The 14,446-nt window shown below is 46.3% G+C and overlaps 1 pseudogene; it reads left to right on the forward strand.

Annotated features, from left to right (window-relative positions):
* Nucleotides 1-1,830: 1,830 nt before the first annotated feature.
* LOC112854371 (HIG1 domain family member 1A, mitochondrial pseudogene) lies at nt 1,831-2,599 on the forward strand (annotated as a pseudogene).
* Nucleotides 2,600-14,446: the final 11,847 nt, after the last annotated feature.

The following is a 14,446-nucleotide window of genomic DNA, read 5'->3' on the forward strand; positions in this document are numbered from 1 at the left end:
TCTGGGTACGTTCACATCCCCAAAGCACCTCCACAAATGAGTTCCTTCCCTGTTTTTCAGATAAGGGAAACTGAGGTTCTGAGGGGCAAAATCACTCGCCCCCAGTGGAGCACAATCTTTTGAAGGACTCTTGAGTCGGGCTTGGATTCTTTCCATTGCTGTGTGCTTCTTCTCTCTTTGCAGACCCCTGAGGTGAGGAGAGGTCAGGACAGGGGCAGGGTGTGGGGCCTTGCTGAATGTGGCCTGATGGGACAGGCCTAGACCTCAGGGGCTATAGCCACAGGGCACGTGGCCATTACCGGGCACTTTAGAGCTCCTGTGGGAGCCGCTCAGGTGGGAGGCTGGCAGAGTGTTTGTGTGTCTGCGAGGCCATATCCTCTGAGTAAACACATCCATGAGGGAACCCGGGCTCCTCCCTGTGACTGAGACCATTTGATTTGCCTCTGAGCAGTAAACTGTGGCTGACTTGCAGACTGGTTGATACTTCTGGAGAAGAAACCCATCTGATGCTCAGCCGTCTCCAAGATGCCTGCCTGACGACCTCCCCCAACCCCCCACTCCAGATGTTGGGGCTCTTCTGTGGCCACCACCTTGGAGGTGACAGGCCTGGCCGTGGTCAGCTTGTTCTAGAGAAGTCCTGCGGGAAATGTCATAACTGTTTACACATCCCCGTGGGACTCAGATTTAGGGCAAACGAAGCAGATGTGTCCTAGAAACCCTAGAGAAAACACAGACAAGAAGATTCCACCCTGGTACGATGAGAGTCTTCTAGTGGTTAGAGATGTCTCTAGGACAGACGTGGGGTGCTGGGTGAGTAGCGGGCTCCCTATCGCTGGAAGTGTATGGGCTGCGATGGAATATCACCTTGGAGGACAGACAAGGAGCAGCACCGGTGGAATATTCTGTGTGACATTCAAAGTCCTCTCCCCGCCCTGAGCTTGCTTGCAAGTTTCTTTACTCCTCCCCTTCCAAGCTTGATTTCCGTTCCATTCCTTTTGTTCTAGAGAATACTCATGTGATGAACTTTGTCGTTTGCTCCCCAGCATCCTCCCTCCCTCCCAGCTTTCCAGAACAGCTGCCATTCTGTTCTGGTGGAACTGGCCCCTCCCCAGCCCTGAGGGGGGAGACCCTGGTTCCCCTCAGCCAATCAGCATGACTCCATCTCTTGCCACATGATAGGTTGCCGGGTGGGCAGTAAGTGAAGACAAAGGCCATCAGGATGGAGTATTCTCCCTGGCGCAGGTTCAGGTTCAGGTGTGGGCATGGGGGCCCAGCAGGACAAACCCGAGTGCACCCCAGGACCACGGCGTGCCAGCTGTGGAAAGGACCACTCCCTCCCAGGGACATGACTGAGGAAGCACACTCTTGGGGTGACAGATACACTAAGCGCCCACCCCGTGTCCCCTTCCCGTCCCATTCCCAATTGCCAGCTCTTGCTTGTTTTGGTCTGGTTTGGTTTTGGCCTGAGGCTTCTTTTTTTGGCTGCTGGAGCCTACTCTGCCTGCTCCCGGGGCAGGCCGGGAGTACCAGGGCCACTCGGGGATAACTCTGTACATGGTTCTTCACCTTTCCCCCAAATTCCTCAGTGGGCCTGCACTCCAGCCCTCTAAAGTTACTTTTCTAGAAAACCCTTTATGGGTTCTTTCCCTTCCCTATCTTAGTTTTGCCATCTTCCTGCTCCAGTTTCCTGGAATCACTTCCCAAATAAACTACCTCCTCTTACACCCTCTTCTCAGGATCCGGGGGAAATCTACCCCATAAGTACCTGGACTGCTGCTGACGGCCCTCCTGAGACCTCATGAGAGCCAGTGTTAGTTTGAGAGCAGGACCATGAAGAAGGAGGGGCAGGAGAACGAAGAAAAGTGGGTCCCTGCGGGCATCAGTGAGCTGTGGGATCCATCCTTGAGGGAAGTCTGCCTTTCCTCTAGACATTTCATTTCTGTGACCTGCACATTTTCTTTCTAGTTTAAACCGGCTGGAGTTGGGGTTTCTGTCGTTTGCACCCAAGAGCGTCGTGACCTACATAATTCACAACACGGAGAGCCCCAGGCACGGCCTCGCAGGTGGGGATGGCGGACAGGGAATGCCGGATGAGACGGAGAGAGCGTGCCGTGGAGGACAGAGCCACATGGGCCTCTCAGCTCGGCCACATAGCACAGCCACTCCCTTGTCCTCTGCAAGGCTTGCTTCTTCGTCTATAAAACAGGAGGGTGCTGGAGGAGAAGCAGGCTTGGAGGCCGTGCGCGGGCAAGAGTCAGAAACCGGTTGGAGCTCTGAGAGGTCCTGTCATTCTAGGAAGATTCTTCAGTCACCTCGTCAACCGGCACAGATGTTTCTCTTTCTTCATATGATGAAGATCAGGGAGCTAAAATCTAAACTTCTCCGAGAAAGCTAGAAAGGCACTGTTTGTCCCACTGGAATGGCGGGGTTGCTAAAGTTGTTGCTATGGGCTATATAAATTTAAGAGCAGGGGAAATACTAAAACGTCTGTTCATCTGATGCACATGCATGTGGCAGTCCAAGGCTTGGTTGTGGCGTAGTGACTCTTGGGACGGGTTATTCCATGTGTAAGGAATTCTGGGCAAAGCCTAAGCCTTAGAAGAAGAGACTCTGTCTTGATTTCATTGGTGGCGCTTGCTTGAGACATCTCATGTGGCATTTATATGTTTATGTTGAAAATAACTCATTTGAAGGGCGCCTGGGTGGCCCAGTCGGCTGGGCGTCCAACTTCGGCTCAGATCATGGCCTCCCGGTTGGTGGGTTCGAGCCCCGTGTCAGGCTCTGTGCTGACAGCTCAGAGCCTGGAGCCTGCTTCAGATTCTGTGTCTCCCTCTCTCTCTTCCCCTCCCCCGATCTCTCTCTCTCTCCTCTCTCTCAAAAATAAATAAACATTAAAACATTGGGGCGCCTGGGTGGCTCAGTTGGTTGAGCGACCGACTTCGGCTCAGGTCATGATCTCACGGTTTGCGAGTTCGAGCCCCACCTCAGGCTCCGTGCCGACAGCTCAGAGCCTGGAACCTGCTTCTGATTCTGTGTCTCCCTCTCCCTCTGCCCCTCCCCCACTCATGCTCTGTCTCTCTCTGTCTCAGAAATAAATAAACATTAAAACATTTAAAAAAAAATAAAAATTAAAAACGTAAATCATTTGAACGGGTCAGACAATAACATGATAATTTAAATATTGGCTTCCTTTCCTGCAGGCTTGATTTGCTTGGTGACCAACTTACTAGTGACTAGTTAACTAGGTAGGTCATTCAGGCGAGTCAAATTAGCACAAAAGAAACATGTCGCTTTTAAATATACGTGACAGTAGTAACACATGCACTTTCTTAAACTCTCCTGCTGAATTTAAGTGCAAAGAGGACAATCGCCAATCTTAAAGTCCTCCCAGTTGCTGCAAATCATCACATGCTTTTGAGGTTATGTCGGAATCCCGTTTAATTTAACATTTTTCTGCCTGTTTTGCAGACTGACCGAGTACTTCGGTTTTTAGGGCTGGTTGGCTCTTAAAGAATCCTTTCAGAGCAGTGCTTGGAATATAACATTATAAGCTTCTCCACAACCGAAAATGTGTGTGTGTGTGTGTGTGTGTGTGTGTGTGTGTGTGTGTGTGTTTAAACCAAACCTCAAAAGCTGATAACAGCTGCTTAGAAGTAGTATTTATTTCAGAATCATGCGTAAATGTGAGAATAACTTAAGTATGGGTCCTAGTTCAGTTTTTTATGTAATTGCAGAATTGTATTTGTGCTGCTGTTGTATTAGAAAAAATTTTCAATATCACCTTGAAATAGAAACGTGTATTTTAAGTACTAAGGCAAAGGTAAATGAAAAACACTTTTTAAATTCGTTTTTAATGTTTATTCATTTTTGATAGAGAGAGGGAGGGAGGGAGCGTGAACGGGGGAGGGGCAGAGAGCGAGGGAGACAGAGAACCCGAAGCAGGCTCCAGGCTCCGAGCTGTCCGCATACAGCCCAACTTGGGGCTCGAACCCACAAACTGTGAGATCATGACCTAAGCTGAAGTCAGACGCTTCACCCACTGAGCCACAGGCACCCTGAAAAACACTTTTTAAATGTATGAACTTTGTTTATTTTTTCTTCGTAAGAATCATAAATGTTACCTAATTACCTATAACTGAAGTGATTAGCGATTTATCAGCAAGGTGGTTTGGTCAGATATTATACACAAATTTTGGTGTGCTCTAAAATGCTTTATTGCACTTGGGACATTTTCTTATCTAACCTGAATTTACATTCCATGTTGCTAACATGGTCAATGTAGTATTATTAAAGTAAGTGAGCACGTCAAAAAATAAACCAGTAAATCAATAAATTAATTACTTAAAATAGGGAGGTGTTACCAGCCTTTCAGGATTATGGTGAGTTTTGAAAAAAAAAATAACACCTGAAAAGTAGCCAATATGTAGCAAATATTCAATGAACAGTAGGTATCACTGATAATAGGAGAAGGAGAAAGAGAGAAAGGAGAAGGAAGAGTAGGATTTAATCTTAAAGCCCTTGAAGACTCTACGGCACGCACGGAAGGTCAGGGTTGGGACAGAAACCGGGAGTGGTCCGGTCTGACTGCAGAGAAGGCTCTATCTTGGGACACACAGGAGGGTAAGGAGAGCAGGGGACAGCTGCAGGCCACTTTCTGAGCACTATTCTAAGCCCTTGTCACTTACTAATTAGGTTAATCGTCATGAAAACCCAAGAGGCACACGCCATGATGACCATCACTTACCATTCTCCAGAGAAGGAAACAGAGGCACAGAGAGGTTGGGTAACTTGCCCGAAGTCTCACAGCAAGTGCACTGGCAGAGTCGGACGGGAACACAGGCACTCTGGCTTCAGAGCCTCCGCTCCTCACCTCGGTGCTCCACCAACTGCAGCCCCCAAATAAGGGTCACACTGAGTGGCTTTTATGACAGGACTGGGAGTTTCTACCCCACAGACTCTGCAGATTTACTGGCACAGGCCTGGGGACAGTGAGAACATTGCATAAGCCCCTGGTCATTGGTGAAATAGCTGTGGAGTCATCCTAGGAACCAGATTTTCTTCCCATATCTTCCCATGGGAACAGAACCTCCTGTGTATTTTCCAAAGGGGAAACCAGAGAGCCGGGAAACTGTATTTAACCCCACTGAGAGATGAGCTAATGGTGCAGGAGAAAAAGTGGAAGTTAAACCAAGCTCCAGGAAAAACTCGTACGTGTTTGTGAGACCCTGAACTGCGCTGTCGTAAGAGGCCAGGAAACCTCCTTTTCCAAAGAAGGCGGACTTTTACTCGTCTTATGACGGCTGAGGGGCTGGAGGAACACACGAGCCCCTTCCAAAATGAAGGTGTCTCCGGGAAAGAAGGAAGTGTGTTCTTTCAATTTCAAGTCACACAGCTGTCTTGCCCCACCAAAGACCTAAAAAATCATAGCAAAGACATTTCAAAGCTAACAAAGAAATACCAACCAGTTCTCAGAAACAAAAGGACAATATACAAGTGAACCAGAAACTTGGAGGGATCCTTCAGAAACGCAAACAGATGATGGGCTCAGATCTGAAAAGGGACAGTATGGCGCAGAGCACACGCACCTACGATACCTGTGGCACACCCAGGGCAAGCCATCGCCGCTCGGCTAGACTGTAGGAAGGGGACTGTGGCTGGAGATACCACTCGGGGGTGTCCTCAGAAAACAGTAGGGGCTGTGAATGAGGACACGGAGTAGAAGGACTCTCCAGGGAGAAGGTACTCCAGGTAGAGCGAAAAGAGATAAGGACAAGGTTACTAGAGGATGGGCAGAGGGAGGTGATTCCATTCAATGACCATTCAATTTGTTGACCATAACCCTGAACCTCACCACTTCAATCACATCCCCAGAAGGCTTACTGCAAGACACTGCTTGTTGTGGAGAGGAGGGAGGATGTGCCAAACAGAGAGCACAAGATGTTTAGTGTCCAGGGGGCTCTTGCTTTCTTTGTCCCTTCCCTGCTGTCCCACACTGGTGTCATTTCTCCAGACGTGACCTTGCTCTGAGGCCTCCGGCTCAGAATGCTAAGCCAGCCACCGCCCTTCTCCACACGTGTGGGCCTTCAAAGCCCCAAGGCAGAGATCGGCCAGGGAGGCGGCTGGGACTGAGGCCCTCAGGGGGACGGGCCCTGGGAGACAGATTTGGAGCAGAGGGGTCTTCTCCGGTAACTGAGTTGGTAGCAGCCATGACTTGACAAATATGGGTTCCACCCACTCCACGCCCAGGGAGATCCAATCGGAGGCTTGGAGAGAAGACGGGAACGCTGCTGGTTGTAGGTGGTGCTCTGGACGCTGACACTAGCTTTCACTCCCTCACACTAAAATGACAGCGATCGGATCGCGAGAAGGTAGAAACCCACGAAAATGATGGGGGAAGTAGAGGGGATGAAGCAACATCATAGTGTGGGCTGGAAAGCTGATGGAAGAGTGTCACAGGCTTAGGACACCAGCGAAAAGCTGAGTGATAACATGGGCAGGTAGAGAGCCCCAAAGCGAGTGGGTTTATACTGCGGAACCCCCAGAAGCTTGAGAACAGGCAGCTTCCCTTTCCTCTGGAAGTGCGTGTGAAGGTGGAGCCAAAAGGAAGAATGATTGGTCACGGGTCTGTTGAATGACCCAGCCGATTTGAAAATCGGATGCCCACACAAAACTCTGCGTGCAAACGTCTACGGCAGCTTTGCTCGTAATCGTCCTGGACCGGAAGCCACCGAGATGCCCTCCCATAGGTGAATGGATAACCAAGCAAACAAAATGGTGTATCCACATGATTGAATATTATTCAGTGATGAAAAGAAAGGAGCTATGAAGCTCGGAAAGGACATGTGGAAACTTAAATGCACACTGCCAAGGGCAAGAAGCCAGTCTGAAAAGGCCTCATACTGTGTGATTCCAAATAGATGGCATCTTGGAAAAAAAACACAACTCTAAAAGAAGTAAAAAGGCCAGTGATTGCAGAGAGTTGGGGAGGGCTCAATAGGTAAAGTGGGCGGGGGGAGGTTAGGGGAGGGGGGCTCCTAGGGCTGCGAAACTAGTCGGTATGATCCTGTAGTGGTGGATTTGTCAAAACCCATGAAACTCATTCACACGAGGAATGAACGTTAACATATGCAGATTTTTAAAAAAATCATCTAGGAGGTCATCAGATCCCGGGACGGAATGCAGAATGTGACGAAACGATCTCACTGCATTACACATGCATGAACGAACCTGACTGAAGGGGTTGAGCCAAAGGTGCTGACCTAAGTAATTCTGGAAATGACAGAACATAAAGACAAAAGGAGCCATACATAATCACTGTGCTCTAGTGGTGCCTGAAGCCCTCCGCACTGGAGCACAGGCAAACATTCTCACAGTTCCTCACACGGACTTGAGTGCTGAGGTAGATGGATGGAGACTGGCTTCTCGCTGCCGGAGGAGGAGGTTACAAATACGCAGGGAGAAGAGTCTAGAATGATCCATTTCTTCGGGCGCCTGGGTGGATCAGTCGGTTAAGGGTCCAACTTCAGCTCAGGTCATGATCTCACAGTTCATGGGTTCAAGCCCCGCGTTGGGCTCTATGCTGACAGCTCAGAGCCCGGAGCCTGCTTCGGATTCTGTGTCTCCCTCTCTCTCTCTCTGCCCCTCCCCCGCTCATGCTCTCTCTGTCTCTCAAAAATAAATACATGTTTAAAAGTATTTAGAATGATCCATTTCTTAATGGATCTGAGTGGGAAACAGCAGTGTGAATGGATATTTAGCTTCTGTAGATATCATACAGGTGGCTACCTAGAGAAATATTTTATAGGTATGTATCTACACATGGCATCGTATACACACGGATGGGTTTTGTTACTCTATCAGCGGAGCAGACCTGGGAGCAACAACATCCCAACATCCATGCACACACCCAGTGCCCAGATCCTGGCCTCTAACACTGTCCAGTAAAAGGAACAAGGACTTTTCAGAGAAATGGCTGATTCTACAACTGGGGCAGGAAATAACACAGATGAGCCAGGAGCATCTTGTAGTGCTAAAAAGTAAGTGTTCTCTCTCTCTCTCTCTCTCTCTCTCTCTCACACACACACACACACACACACACACACACACACACGAAGTGATGGGGACACAGGAACCAGGTGAAAGAGCTCCTAATAGCCAAAGCTGGAACGATTTGTCCAACTAAATAAAGCAGTACTGGATTACAACTCAAGGTATAAAATAAAAGCCCATGGTTCCATACTGCTATAAATGGCTAAATAAACAGAGAATAGTCAAATCTCCTGTACCGAAGAGTTCCAAACAATTGATGTCGAAATCTGCCCTCGCGGAGGTGGACAATAACTCCCCAGTTCTTAAATACGGGTTGTGCACGGTGACTTCCTTCCGAAGATCACAGCATGGGGGATGGGAGAAGGTGGAAAGAGCCACTTTAGGGTGGAGAAACCTGACCAAGAGCACCTCAGCCAGGTGAGCAAAGTTAACACCATCAGTGATAAGCCGTGTTGATACTACGTGATCTGGATAAAACATGATGAAAATGGCGCTGTGTTTCTGTGGTCTTTCTCTCAAGAACACATAATTCCTTTCTAGTCACTAGAGAGACAGCAGAAGAATCCCAGTTGAAGGACAGTCTACAAAATACCTGACCAGTATGCCTCAAAATTGTCAAGATAATCAAAACCAAGGAAAGTCTGAGAACGGTTATAGCCAAAAGGAGACCAAGGCGAAACGACTGCTAAACAGAAAGTTTCTTTTTTTTTAGATTCACGGAAACAATAAATGCTAGATAATGTTAGCTAGAACCCGGAATACTCCAAGAATCGACTCAACTAAAAACTATAGAAATGTTTTCTGATAGGAGCGTTTTGTTCAAGTTCATTCATTGTACGTACAGATCAAGGGTAACACAAACTGGATTTTTGGATGAACATATGACAGAAAAGGATACATTTTTAGTAAAGTCTTATCGAAAGAAATCATTTAGTCTTGGAATGACAGAAACAATTCCATCATATTGTTATTAAAAGGGAGTTATTAGGGGCACCTGGGTGGCTCAGTCAGTTAACATCAGACTTCGAATCAGCTGATGATCTCGCGGTTCAAGAGTTCGAGCCCCACATGCGGCTCTGTGCTGGCTTTGGATTCTATGTCTCCCTCTCTCTCTCTCTGCCCCTCCTCTACTTGTGCTCTGTCCCACTCTGTCTCTCAAAAATAAATAAATGTTAAAAAAAATTTAAAGGAGTTATTAAAAATTAATGTCAAGTACATATACTCCTTTATCATCACTTCTGATTTTAAAATTTAAGTCCACAAGGGGCGCCTGGGTGGCTCAGTTGGTTGAGCGTCCGACTTCGGCTCAGGGCATGGTCTCGTGGTCTGTGAGTTCAAGCCCCACATGAGGCTCTATGCTGACAGCTCAGAGCCTGGAGTCTGCTTCCAAGTCTGTGTCTCCCTCTCTCTCTGCCCCTTCCCCACTTATGTTCTGTCTCTCTTTCTGTCAAAATTAAATAAACATTTTTTTTAAATTTTATAAAATTTAAGTCCACAAACACTATAAAAAGATGTCAGATGCTATTCTTGTAGAATAGAAAACACTGGGGGAAGGGGCACTTGGGTGGCTCAGTCAGTTGAACATCCAGCTCTTGATTTTGGCTCAGGTCATGATCCCAGGGTCCTGGGATCGATCCCTGTGACGGTCTCCACGCTGAGCATGGATCCTGCTTAAGATTCTCTCTCTCTCTCTCTCTCTCTCCCTCTCTCTCTCTCTCTCTCTTCCTCTGCCCCTCTCCCCCACTCACGTGCTGTCTCTCTAAAATGAATAAAAAAGAAAAAAAAATTTTAAAGGAAACAGTGAAATGAAATTTTCCCTTTGGAACGAACTCTATTACACACACACACACACACACACACACACACACACACACACACAATCTCTAAGAAGTTTAACCCCAAGATACATTCCCTCCCTCACTACACAGGTTGGGGATGGTCTGTTCTCCACCTCAGCAGAAGCCTGAGGCTTCATTTTCTGGAGACAATAAAACGAGAACATCCAGACAAGAGGACAGCAGCATGGATGGGTATGGAGTATCAAAATGGGATTAAAGGTAAGTTTACTTAATAGATGTTGAAACCTCCAGTCTTCTTCCCCAACTCAGATCTCAAAGCATCAGCAGTGAGGCTTATCAGACCCAGACCCAGATGGTATAGACACTCCCTGACAAAATGTCTGGCCCGATTGCCTAGAGAGAAGTTCATAGTCACCAAGCGGCACTCCCCAAAGACACCCGCACACACGTGCACACACGTATACAAGCGCACAGCATCCGGTGAAGATGTGGGGGTCCTCCTCAGACAAGAAGACAGCCAAGAATCTCTTATCTTTTGAGGAAAGCCTCTCCAAAGAAGCAAACGCAACCTGGAAGATACAGAGGCTGTGTAGGGAGAGGAGAGCATCAGGAAAAATGGCCCTGAATATCTTCAGAGAGATGGGAAGGAGTATGGCATACATGAAACAAAAAGAGGAACCATAAGAAACAATATCCAGAGAACAAAAATGAGCCCTTAGAAATTAAACCTGGAGTCAGAGCAAAAGTTCGGTACACAAGGAGAATGAAAAGACATGCCCAAGATGAGAGAAAATATTTCCAAAACACACATGTGCTAAAGCCTTGTATCTAGAATACACAAAGGAGTCTTGGGGCGCCTGGGTGGCTCAGTCGGTTGAGTGACCAACTTCGACTTAGGTCATGATCTTGCAGTTCGTGAGTTCGAGCCCCCCGTGGGGCTCTGTGCTGACAGCTCGGACCCTGGAGCCTGCTTCCGATTCTGTGTCTCCCTCTCTCTCTGCCCCTCCCCCACTCACACTCTGTCTGTCTCTCTCTCTCTCAAAAATAAATAAACATTAAAAAATTAAAAAATATATATATATACCAAGAAGTCTACAAAGAAGTCTTAAAACTGAACAGTAAGAAAACAAACAACCCAATTAAAAAATAGGCAAAATATCTGAACAGATTCCTTCTCAAAGAAGATATATAGAGGTCGAGTAAGCATAAGAGAGGATACTCCACATCACGTGCCATTAGGAATTATAAATGAAAATAACGAGATGCCACTACTCAGTTATTAGAATGGCTAAAATCCAAAACACTGACAACACCAAGTGCTGGCGAGCCTGGGGAGCAACAGGAACTCTCGTTCATTGCTGGTGCGAATGAGAAGGGACGCAGCCACTTTGGAACGCAGTCTGAAAGTTTCTTACAAAGCCAACCACAGCCGACCACACAATCTAGAAATCATGCTCCTTGTATTCAGTCAAATAGGTTGAACACCTGTGTCCACACAAAAACCTACACGTGAATGTTTACAGCAACTTTACTCATAATTGCCCCAAACTAGAAGCAACCAAGATGTCCTTCAGCAGGTGCATTTAGAAACTATCAATGCGAGCAAGTTATTTTGAAATATGGAAGTGAATACCATATTGTTAAGGGAAAGAACTGATAAAAAGAGTTGGAAGTCATTGCTTTGGGAGAAAAATAAATAGTGAGGGCAGGGTGGGAAAGCTGTTTTTCTTGTAGCAAAAGAACAAATGGCTTCCTTGACTATGTCCATGGATAACGGTGATAAAAATAAAAACAGGAAAAAAGAGAAAAATAGAAAAAGAACTGGAGAGGGAGGGAAAAGCTCATACATAGACTGAGCACCGCTGACCCAGCACGGTTCCAGACACCTCCTCGTGCTTTTCCTCAATGAATCTCCCCACACCACACCACATGCCCCAACCACAAAGCATGCATCACCTCTTGTAGGATATAGGTGATACATGAGCAGCCCAGAGGCACCGAGATCCTGCCTGGAGATACACGTCTAGTGAGAGAAGCTCAGTCCGTGCATCTCCCTGTTCCCACCCCTTTGGGCAGCTCTTACCAGCATGTTATTTTTCTTCTGAGGTAGTTCCTCTAAGGAGTCAAGGTCTGGTCCCTTCCCCAAAGCCTTCCTCCAACCCCTGCTGACTTGGGAACATAACTCTGTCAGTGATTTAATTCAATCCAGATGGAGGGCTCCACTTGGCTCTTCAAGCATGCCTTTGGGGAGTGCTGCGATTTGCAGATAAACCTTGCCATGTCAGAGAAGCACAAGAAAACAGGAGGGTGACAGCATATGATGGTTGGGGGTGGGGGAGTCATTTAGGGATGAGTTTGAACCTGAAGGAGGAGACTCCTGCACAGCTGTCAGGCCTGTGGCCAGGCTTTGGGCCTTGGGCCACCAGCCCAGAATCTTCGAGGCAGAGACTCGTGTGCTCCACCCATTCACAAATTCCCCAAACACTTTTGAATGCCCTGTGGCAGGCACTGGGGTAGGAGCTGGGGTACAGCGTTGAATCAGACACAAACCTCTGCCTTGAGGGATCCACGGTCTAGCAAATGAGACGGTAAGATGGGCAGACATATGGGTAACCAAATATTTATGATCCAGTGGGATCAGAAATAAGCATTATGGTAGAGTCAGGGACAGTACAGGAAAAGAGAGAGTCATAGTCTCGAAAGAATTGACATGGTGCTGGGTTATAGAATATGAACAGGCACATGCCAAGGCAAGAAGCTGGGAGGCACACCCCAGGCAGAGAAAAGAGCAGGTGCAAAGGCATAGTGGCCTGCATGGATGGTGAATCATAGAGGCAGGGTAAGAAAGAACTCTTGCTTGGAACAGCCCCATATAGCTCAGAGGACCAGGTGTCATGAAATATGGCCTCCATTCCTGGTCCTTCCTAGTGTTATCACCTAAGGAAAGTCACCTCCTCTTCAGAACCTCAGTTTCTTCACCTTTTTAATGATGAGGGTAGTTTTGAATTTTAAAAAACAATATGAAAAGAATATATTACATTGTGTTCTTAAAAGAAAAAAAGATATGTTACATACATGTGTGTGATAAAAAACAGGTTTCTTGGTCCAGTCCTCCCTCCCTCTGACTTACCTCCCCAAGGCAAACTCTTTTAATCATTTATGTTTTTGTTTATTTAGGTGGTTAGCCTCTAAAAATCTAAATCAAATGTTTATGGATCTGTTTCTTGATTTTCCAACTTTAGGTAGTCTAATGACTTCATGGTGTGATAAAAAAGAATTTGGTTCACAGAAACTCCCTCCTTTGTCCTTCTTCTCTGTTCCTTCTATCTATCTATCTATCTATCTATCTATCTATCTATCCATCTCTCATCTATTTATCTATCATCATCATCTAATTCTGTCTTCTAGTGGTTACATTTGAACATTGAAACATTGTACCTATACTTCTATTTCTTGTTTTCTCAACTTTATTCAGTAGCTCAACAACTCGGAGAATTTGACTATTAACTCCTCTGGTTTTTATTTCGTTGTCCCCCACAACTCCAGTCTTCCATGGACTCTACATGTATTTTTTTATATCGTCAAGATGATTAACACTGGTATCTGTCTTTAATCATCACTAAGTTTCTATGCATCGTCTACAAGTTGTTTTAAAAAATCAAAAATAGCATTTATATTGTTATGACTGTATTAATATCATTTATTATGGAATCAAAAGTATGCTATAATTACATTGCCTCTATTGTTTTTCTTGCCTTTTTTCCCTGGAGTTGATAATTGCCTTTCTTCCTTGCATTGCCTTTTTTTTTTTTTTTTAGTGTTTATGTATTTATTTTGAGAGAGAGAGGGAGAGAGCGTGAGTGGGAGAGGAGCAGAGATGGAGAGAGGGAGAGAAAGAATCCCAGGCAGGTGCCACACTGTCCGCGCAGAGCCAGACGTGAGGCGCGATCCCACAAACCACAAGATCATGACCCGAGTTGAAATCAAGAGTCAGATACTTAACCCACTGAGCCACCCAGGTGCCCCCTTCCTTGCATTGTCTTATTTTTTCCTATCCCTAAGTTCTAGTATCACAAGGATAATATAAAATCTATGGAATTTCTAGATTGTAAGCTCCACCAGGCAGGCATTTTTATCTGTTTTGGTCAGTGCTGTATGTCCTCAATGTGCTATCTTGAACCTGAAATCAGAATGATTTTTATCTACCTCCCAAAACTATTTAAAAGTTCAGTTGTACCGGGGCACCTGGGTGGCTCAGTTGGTTGAGCGTCTGACTTTGGCTCATATCACGATCTCGTTGTTTCCAAGTTCGAGCCCCGCATCAGGCTCTGTGCGGACAGCTCAGAGTCTGGAGCCTGTTTCAGATTCTGTGTGTCTCCCTCTTTCTCTGCCCCTCCCCCACTCATGCTCGCTCTCTCTCTCTCTCTCTCTCTCAAAAATAAATACAACATTAAAAAAAATTTTTTTTATGTTTTAATGTTTAACTTTAAAAAAGTTGTACCAAAACAACTTTTTTTTTTTTAAACTTGATTTTTTTCTTTAAGTGTAAGCAATCTCTACACCCAACACGCGGCTCAAACTCATGACCTGGAAATCAA

The sequence above is a fragment of the Puma concolor genome, chromosome D2 (genome assembly GCF_028749965.1).
Source record: "Puma concolor isolate L17-30 chromosome D2, mPumCon1.1.hap2, whole genome shotgun sequence".
Classification (NCBI taxonomy): Eukaryota; Metazoa; Chordata; class Mammalia; order Carnivora; family Felidae; genus Puma; species Puma concolor.